Source organism: Lipotes vexillifer, unplaced genomic scaffold, assembly GCF_000442215.2.
Source record: "Lipotes vexillifer unplaced genomic scaffold, Lipotes_vexillifer_v1.1 scaffold25, whole genome shotgun sequence".
NCBI lineage: Eukaryota > Metazoa > Chordata > Mammalia > Artiodactyla > Lipotidae > Lipotes > Lipotes vexillifer.
Genome location: NW_006792881.1, coordinates 1513593 through 1521817, shown reverse-complemented (window position 1 = coordinate 1521817; position 8225 = coordinate 1513593).

The following is an 8225-nucleotide window of genomic DNA, read 5'->3' as shown; positions in this document are numbered from 1 at the left end:
GGAAAGAGTCCCTGGTGTTTAGCTAAGTGACAAGAGAAACTAACAACAGATGTTTAGAAGGAGAGTAAATCTATCCCAGGGTGACCATATCAATTGTTCTGAATATTCTTCAGGGTCCCACAGTTTTATGGCCATTGCTTCTAAGTACACATGTTCTCAGGGGTGCTGTTCAAATCACTGAACAACTGGTATGTGTAGGTCAGGCACAGATGGTCAAGATGGATCAGAGTGGATGCCAGCTTTAATGCTGCCATGGAGTGCTGGACTAGGTTTACTCCTTCAGTTACTGGATTGTGGGAGGATCAAAGATCCAGGGAGGGGGCCCAGGGGAGCTGGGGTGTTGGGGACATGGGAGTACAGTGGGAAGCTTGGGGCAGCACTACTTACCAAGAAATATACAAGTATTTCAATATTTTGACAACCTGTATGACAGTACTCATTTATATCAGCTGGACTTCAGTCCTACAAGTTCTGCTATAGTCTGTGAAAGTGCATCTATCCTGCTGTAGTTGACCTTCCAGCTAGGATTGGCACTAAAGGTCATATCTTGTTTATCTCATCACAGTACTCTTTGTCCTATTAAAACGGACACAAACTTTTAAGAACAGTTGAGCCAAATAGAAAGACTTACGTTGTAGAAGGAGAGGCTACTGGGAAAAAAAATGGGTCAAGGGGGGAAGCTTTGGCTGTCAATCACTCATCCCAGCAGAGATTTCAGTCGAAATTTAATGTTAGTCTCCATAGTGATTGCAGAGCTCTTAGGCACAGTTCAGACTAAATCAAGGTGTAGATGGAGGCCAGCTGCTTTTGATAAATGACTCCACATTGCTGAGTGTTCTACAAAAAGAAACCTTCAGTACTGTAAACGTGCACAGGTGATGTCACGAGCCCTTCAAATGGTTGAAGGCTAATGGATCAAAAGTGAGCCTGATGCCAAAAAAAATGGCTTCACTGAGAGAGAACTCAGGGATGGAGTTACTCCTTTACACAAGGGATCCAGCAGACTTTCTCTTCCTCAGGGCCTTGGTTCAATGCACTGTTCCAGTTTGTTTAGCTTTAACTAGAAAACACTTAATGTTCTTAGAAGTTTTTAACCTAATGGATTTGATACGCAAGTATTTACTTAATCTAAATTTTCCAAGGTGGGTAAGTGCTCTGGGGATTGTTAATATTATAATCAGAGATTAAGGAGACTGGCTGGTAAATCCCAAACACTTGCAACCCTTGGCAAAATTCCATGATCACTACCAACATCTCATCATGTATGATTGGATGTGGGTATAAGATTTGACTTGGGTGGATTTGACATTTAACCTTTCAAATGAATGGCAGGATTTGCAGGTGCATTTGTTCCACAGGGTAGCTAATGAATGATGTACATAATTGCCAAAGTGGACCCAAGCCTAGAAAGATTCAATGAATATAGTTTCTGCGAAAAAAGTGAATGCTCCTAGACATCTGTGCAGGCTCCAGTTCTTAGGTGTTTAATTTTATTGTAAGAGAAAAGATTCTAGGAGATGATTCAATTGAGAGCTGTGGTCATCTACCCATTTTAAGAGTTAGATAATACTAACTCTAACCTGGTTTAGTTTACCTGGAGTTAGGGCAAGTTGAAATACTTAATTAACAATAGTAGGTGAATTAGCCAAGGGACTAAATGTAGGTGAAAGAATGATGACACCAGGTCTTAACACAAATTGCCTGAATAGTTGTGCAAATTGTAAGCTGGATAAGGTTTATTTAAAACAAACCTAGCTAAACAATTCACTGAAGTGCTCTCCTCAACCTATATCCAGAAACAGCAATTTAGCTTTTGGGAGACATGGTAAAATAGTAGCTTGGACTACTGCCCAGGTCTCTCCAAGATAAGGTAAAAGGAGAGTGTGTGTCTTGGACTGGAGTCATTTCCTTAGAAGATGCAAACCCAAGACAGAGTCTTAGAAGAATCTTTCTTATTATAATGGGATCTCCCTTCACATATGCCTTAGCAATCCTTGGTCTCCAGGTAAAAAGTGGTTTCTAAGCTCTTCACCCTGAGTAAGGTTTAATCAAGCTGCTCTAAGGCATGAACATTATGTGGCTTCTTAGATTTTCATGACTGCTTTCTTTCTCTCTTGGCTGGTAACCCACCCTCAACTGGTTGCCCCTCATTTTTAGAGTTGAATGATAACACTGCAGGCATGAGATCTGGAGTCTTGAGGAACTCCTGAAACGCCGGATTATGCAACCAAGAAGTGAGTGGGTGTAAGCTCCCCCTGGGGTGAGCCTTGATCAGTGGGAAATGGGAGATGAAAGGGGCTGGAAAGATAAATTCTGCCTCCATTCCATCTTCCATGGACTGCTCTGGGGGTACAGTTCCTCCTTACAGCCCTTCTAGAGAAGTCCCATGTGCCATGTGAACATGCCTGCCAAGTGACCTGCTGGGTCTCCTCCTGGGTCATGAGTGGGGGGATGGGAGGTAGCAAACTGCATCCTAATTGCTGTGCCTTGTTCTTTGATTTATTTTCTTCTTTCCCTTCCTGTCCTGGGCTTCTATCTCCCAAACAAAGTATCAGCACCTTAAATGAGTTAGAAGGCTCTGCTTTCTAGGGTATCTGGGCTTTGAATCATTAAACATTTTACCAGCTCATTAACAGATTGGCCTAATCAATATGTGACATTATTCTTCCTAAGGTCAGACTGAAAACTGATTTAAGTCTTTTTAATATTCGTAGTTTAAATTTGTGCAGTGGCAGTCAATACGGGCCCTTCGCAACCATAGTTTGACAGAATGAAGCCCGAATTCCCTAAGGCACCTATAGTGTGTAATGAATTAACTTTTCTTCTGCGCACCTAGAATGTGCTATCCTTGGAAGAAAGCAGTTACTCAAATCATTTCCTGTAGGGCTTAATTCTCTTGAGGAATCCTGGTTGTGAAGGGCTGGTCTAGATATTTTCCTGAGATGGTTTTTATTCAGCTTGTTACTAGACAAGAAAAAGTGTATTCAACTCATTTTGTTTTTCAATTTTAGTCCTGTTTGGCAACTAACAAAGGAAGTGAATTACCTGACTTGTATTTATTTAATAAATATTTGAATACCTACTAAGAGCTGGGTCCTAGGAAAACAAAGAAGAGCAAGGCTTATTCTCTGTTCCTGGAGAACTGAGTTTAGTGGGACTATAAATGTAGATAAAATCATACTATGTGTGCATAACAGAAGTACGTGGAAAGTGACATGAGAACAGAGGATCTGAGATAATATTCTCTTTTCACGTTGCATTTTGCTCTACTTTTGTGCCATTCATAGCATTTATAACTTACTGGGCCCTGGAGAACATAACTAAAATAAACCATCTGTAAGAAGACTATGATGAAATTTTCTTTTTTAAAAATATTTATTTATTTGGCTGCATTGGGTCATAGTTGCGGCACGCAGGATCTTTGTTGCCGCGCACGGGCTTCTCTCTAGTTGTGGCGTGCGGGCTCTAGAGCACGTCTGCTTAGTTGCCCCGCAGCACGTGGGATCTTAGTTCCCTGATCAGGAATCAAACCTGCGTCCCCTGCATTGGAAGGTGGATTCTTAACCACTGGACCATCAGGGAAGCCCTATGATGAAATTTTCTTAACCATTCATATTACAACAATTTTTTTCTGGATTCCCTTAAAAAATAGCTGAGTTCTACATGGTAGCAAAAGGAAAAGAGGTTGAAACTTGCCAAACTATCCAGTCTGGAGTCTAATACCTAGGTTACTCGTAACTAAGTTTTTGATGCAGTATGTTATTTTCTTCTGATACTTCTCATGAAACAAAGGTAGAATATCACAAGTTCTATGCATTGTTTTTCAGAGCCTGACTTTCAACACTTTTGTTGAAAGTGACATTCACAAACACTGGGAGACCAGAAGTTTGGTTCCAGAATTGAAAGGGTGTCTGTCATTTGTATCTTTGCTAGTTCTAAGGAAGGAGAAGTTTATCACTGAAGTTTGCAATTTCAGAAAATACTCAAAAGCATTTAAAATTATATAAATAGCTCTGGCCAAATGTCTTGAGGAGACATGGTCAGGGAGCCTGGTCTTGAGCTGTGTTAATTTATATGCCTCTAAGGAAGGGTGGAGTTAATTGCAAAAATTGTGCTGTTCAAGAAAAAGAAAGACTCATTTCTGGCATATAATTTTTCAGGTAACAGGATTACAAATCTCTGGCATTTCTAAATTAAAATTGTACTGCAAAGGTAAGGAGGATGAATGTTCTTACTTCAAGTATGATGAAAATTAAGAGAAGATACTAGGGACAGGTTTTTTTTTGCATTGAAACACGATTTCATTCTTGGATCTTAAAACAAAAGAATTAAGATTCTCTCATGGGACAATCAAGTGTGGGGAACTGACTGTAGGTAATAAAGCATACCTGTCCCCTGAGGATGGGGGGCAGGGAGTGTGTCAAAAGTCTTTTTGAAATCTGGCAGAAGCCCTATTTTTTTGTTTTTTTTTTAATGCCCTAGAAGAGAGGATAGAAATTATAACTCATTAGTCATGATGAAATAGACCTTGACATCCTAGGAACTTCTCTCTTTATTTTTCTTTGTTCCCATTTTCATTTTCGTCTCTGTCAATGAATGCATATGCTCCACATTCTGGACCTAACTGGAGGCCACCATTGGAAAGAGCACTAATCCTAATCAAATCCTTGTTAAACACAAGACTTCTTAATAGTCATTTTTTTCTCTTGGACAAGTATCGGAGAGGGTCCATTTTTCATTTCTAGAAACAATTCCATGAGAAATATAAGTAACAGAAAATCATTTCAATGGTGATACTCTGTGATTTTGGAGCTACCTCAAATTTTGCTGATTTAATTAGTTCTGATCTAGTGAGGAAAAGTGAGTCCTGCCGTCTCCTTCCACCAGTGAGGTCTTCTTGTTTATCAATGGCTCATCAAATTTTGGACACAGGGACACAAGGAGTACATACAGGCAGTTTTTGTTTGACTATTCTCTTCCTAGTAGTGACTCATTTCATTCTCTAGCCAGCAATCTAGGAGAAAGTCATCTGGAGTTACCCGGGTGAAAAAGTCAGAGCTTTTGCCATGAGGAGTCAAAGGTTCTGTTCTTCGGGCTGCATGATTAGCCTCTCTAGTCAGCCTCACCCTTAAATCAATGAAAAGAGTTCACAGAATGAAATGTTTAGTGCTCTCTCAGTCCTGAGCCAGGGATGGCTGTGCCTGAAAGCAAAACAAATTCGCAACAAGAATTTGTAAACAAGGGTCAGCTGACTAATGCCTGGTACAAAATGATGTCTGACATCTGTAGTTCTGGTGGAAGTTTGTGCAAAGGAGCAAAAGGATCTTGTTCTTGTTAACACTCTCTTCCATTAGATGGCTATTGAGCTCCCTGGAGGGGTGTCATTCTTTTGGAATTCAGGTCTGAGATGGTATTAGGCTGCCTTTGCCAAGTAATTTTTTTCCCCTTGTGAGTTTTATCCTCCTTTGTTTGTTTCTGTTTGAGACCGTTAAAAAACTTTTTGTTGTTGTTGTTCAGAAAAAAACACGTGATACCACCTAGACCTACTAATTGTTTTCTTTAACATTGGGCTTATTATCCCTGTGAATCTTTGCAACATCTCTAGGTCCGCATGGGAAGTTGAGAGCAAATGGCAGGCATAGGAGACACAGGTACTGAGGAAGTACTTTTGGCTAAGAAATATTGACTCATCAAAGTTTAATAATACTATCAACTGGCTTCTAATGAGCATATACCATGTGGCAGGCACTGTCATAATTGCTTTAAAAAACAACTTAAATTATATCACGCCCATAGTATGTGCCACGTACTGTTGTGGTATCACAACTGGGTAGCTCAAAACAATAGAAATTTATTTTCTCACGGTTTCGGAGGCCAGTAGTCTGCAAGGAGGTGTCAGCAGGCCCACATTCTTTCTGAAGACTCTAGGGTCGAATCTATTCCATGCCTTTCTCTTAGCTTCTGATGTTTCCAGCAGTCTGTGGTGTTTCTTGACTTGCAGCTGCATAACTCCAATCCCTGCTTCCGTTGTCACATGACCGTCTCCTCTCTGTGGGTCTGTGTTGTCACATGGCATTCTCTCTGCCCCTCTTCTTGTAAGAACACCAGTCACGTAGGATTAAGGGCCCACCCTACTCTAGTATGACTTCATCTTAACTAATTACCTCTGCAACAGCCCTATTTCCAAATAAGTCCACATTCTGAGGCCAGGAAGGATGTGTATCTGGGGCGAGCACTATTAAACTCAGTACGCCAGCCTTACCCTCCTGGCAAATCTCTTGTATGTCTAACCCTGTCTTGGAATCTGCTTTGTGGAGAACCTGGACCAACACAAAAATTACAGACCTAAAAACTGGTAGAGTATGGATTTGAGCTCAGGTTGTGTAGTGGATCCTGCATAGTGCGCCTCCGAAATCCCCCCTCACATCTGTTGCTGGGAGCGCTGTTGGCACACAGTTATTTCCCGGCTGTCAACTCTGGAATTGCCTTTGGCTGTAGAAGAGTCACCTCATCCAATGCCACACCTCCTTCCCAGAGCAGCTCCTGTCCCAAAGGGCAAGGATGTAAAGATCTGGTCCCCACCTCAACTTGGAGTAACTGAATTGTCATCCCAGATTCTGAATTCCCTATCAGACCATCAAGTTTACACCTAAGGTATATAGGAGGAATCTCTAATGACAAGCTGATAGAGCAGGAACAGTCCTAAGCTTGGTTCACAGATGGGTTGACTCAAAAAGACAATGCAAGGGAAAAGTGGATCTCATCTGCACTACAGTGCGTACAGGGGTGGCCTTGAAAGGCAGTGATGAAGGAATATGCCCCAATGGGAAGAGCTTGCCTGTGAATAGAGCAGTCACGTTGGTAGGGTTGGAGGCTATGCATGGGCTCAATAGTAAGGACTCCCACTCAGCACAGTAGATCTAGCTACTGCCTCAGCACATGCCTAACTGCCAGAAGCAGAGACTATCATTTGAGGAGACCAACAAGCCTCTTGGTGGCAAGTTGACTACACTGGACCCTTTTCACTCTGAAGGGGCAGGATTTATTTGGACAAATATCCGTATTTATTCCAGGCTTGAGTTTGCCTTATCTGTCTTCAGGGCTTCAGCTAACACATTTTCTGGAGATATTTTTGAGATGTTTGAAGCAGCATATGGCCAAGCAGGAGTAGGAACCATGGAGAATGTCTACTTCTTGACTTGCATATATGGCCCCAGGATTTGTTGTCCTCCCAAGGGGACACAGTTATCTGTTTGATATTTTTATCATGGGTTGGGACGTTTAGAAAGAAACATCATGGGCCATAAGTTATGTTTAAATTAGCAACCAAACTCCGGGGTTAGGAAGGATGGTGTGATGTGGGATGCATGCATAGTGTACTGAATGTGGGAATTGCTAATTAATCTACTCATTACCTTAAGGCTTGATCAACTCTTGATCTTCTATCCCTGTATTAAGATTCTTGAGATCCAGAAGAAGACAATGGAAAGTATTAAAAATAGGAAAATGAGGTAAAAAAAGAAAGGTTAAAGTTATAGCTATTTTAGCATGCCCACCTTTACCTGTAGAAACTAATTGTAGATGGCGTGAGAGAGGAAGGCTTTACGTAATTGAAGAATGATAGCTTAGGCTGTGCTGCATGAGAGCGATCACAGATACTGGTCATCGTGGTTGTTACTAACTAAAGTTGAAAATAAAGAAGGAAGGGCAGAAAGAGATCTTTCAGAAGAAAGAGATCTTCCGAAATTTGAACTCTTCTGCATAGCATAGCTGCAGGAGCAAACAAATGTGGGAAAGGCAGACTGTAGTAGGAAATTTAGGACTGGAGAAAAGAGGAAAAAGCAGAGTCTCAGCTGTGAAACCAGTCCTTTGGGACTCTCCAGCTCATATTCAACTTTCTGAATGGGGATTCTGATCTTTGAATTCAAAGGTTTGGACATGAAATAACAAAGACATGAGCATGCGGTCAGGGAAGACATGGTGTATGAAATGTGTGTTTTCTAGGGAGAATTTCAATTTATTGAAGCTTTTTGTGACTTAAAAACAGACAAAGAGCTACTAGCCTTTACAAGAATGATCAGGCTCATTCATAATTTGTTTTTAATTTGGCTTTCCAGCATTTACCGCCCCGCCCATGCCATTGTTTTCTGATGATAATGACCTACGCATCATTTGCCCACTGTTTTCCCCTCATCATGCACAGCCATTCCCGCTGTCAGGAATGC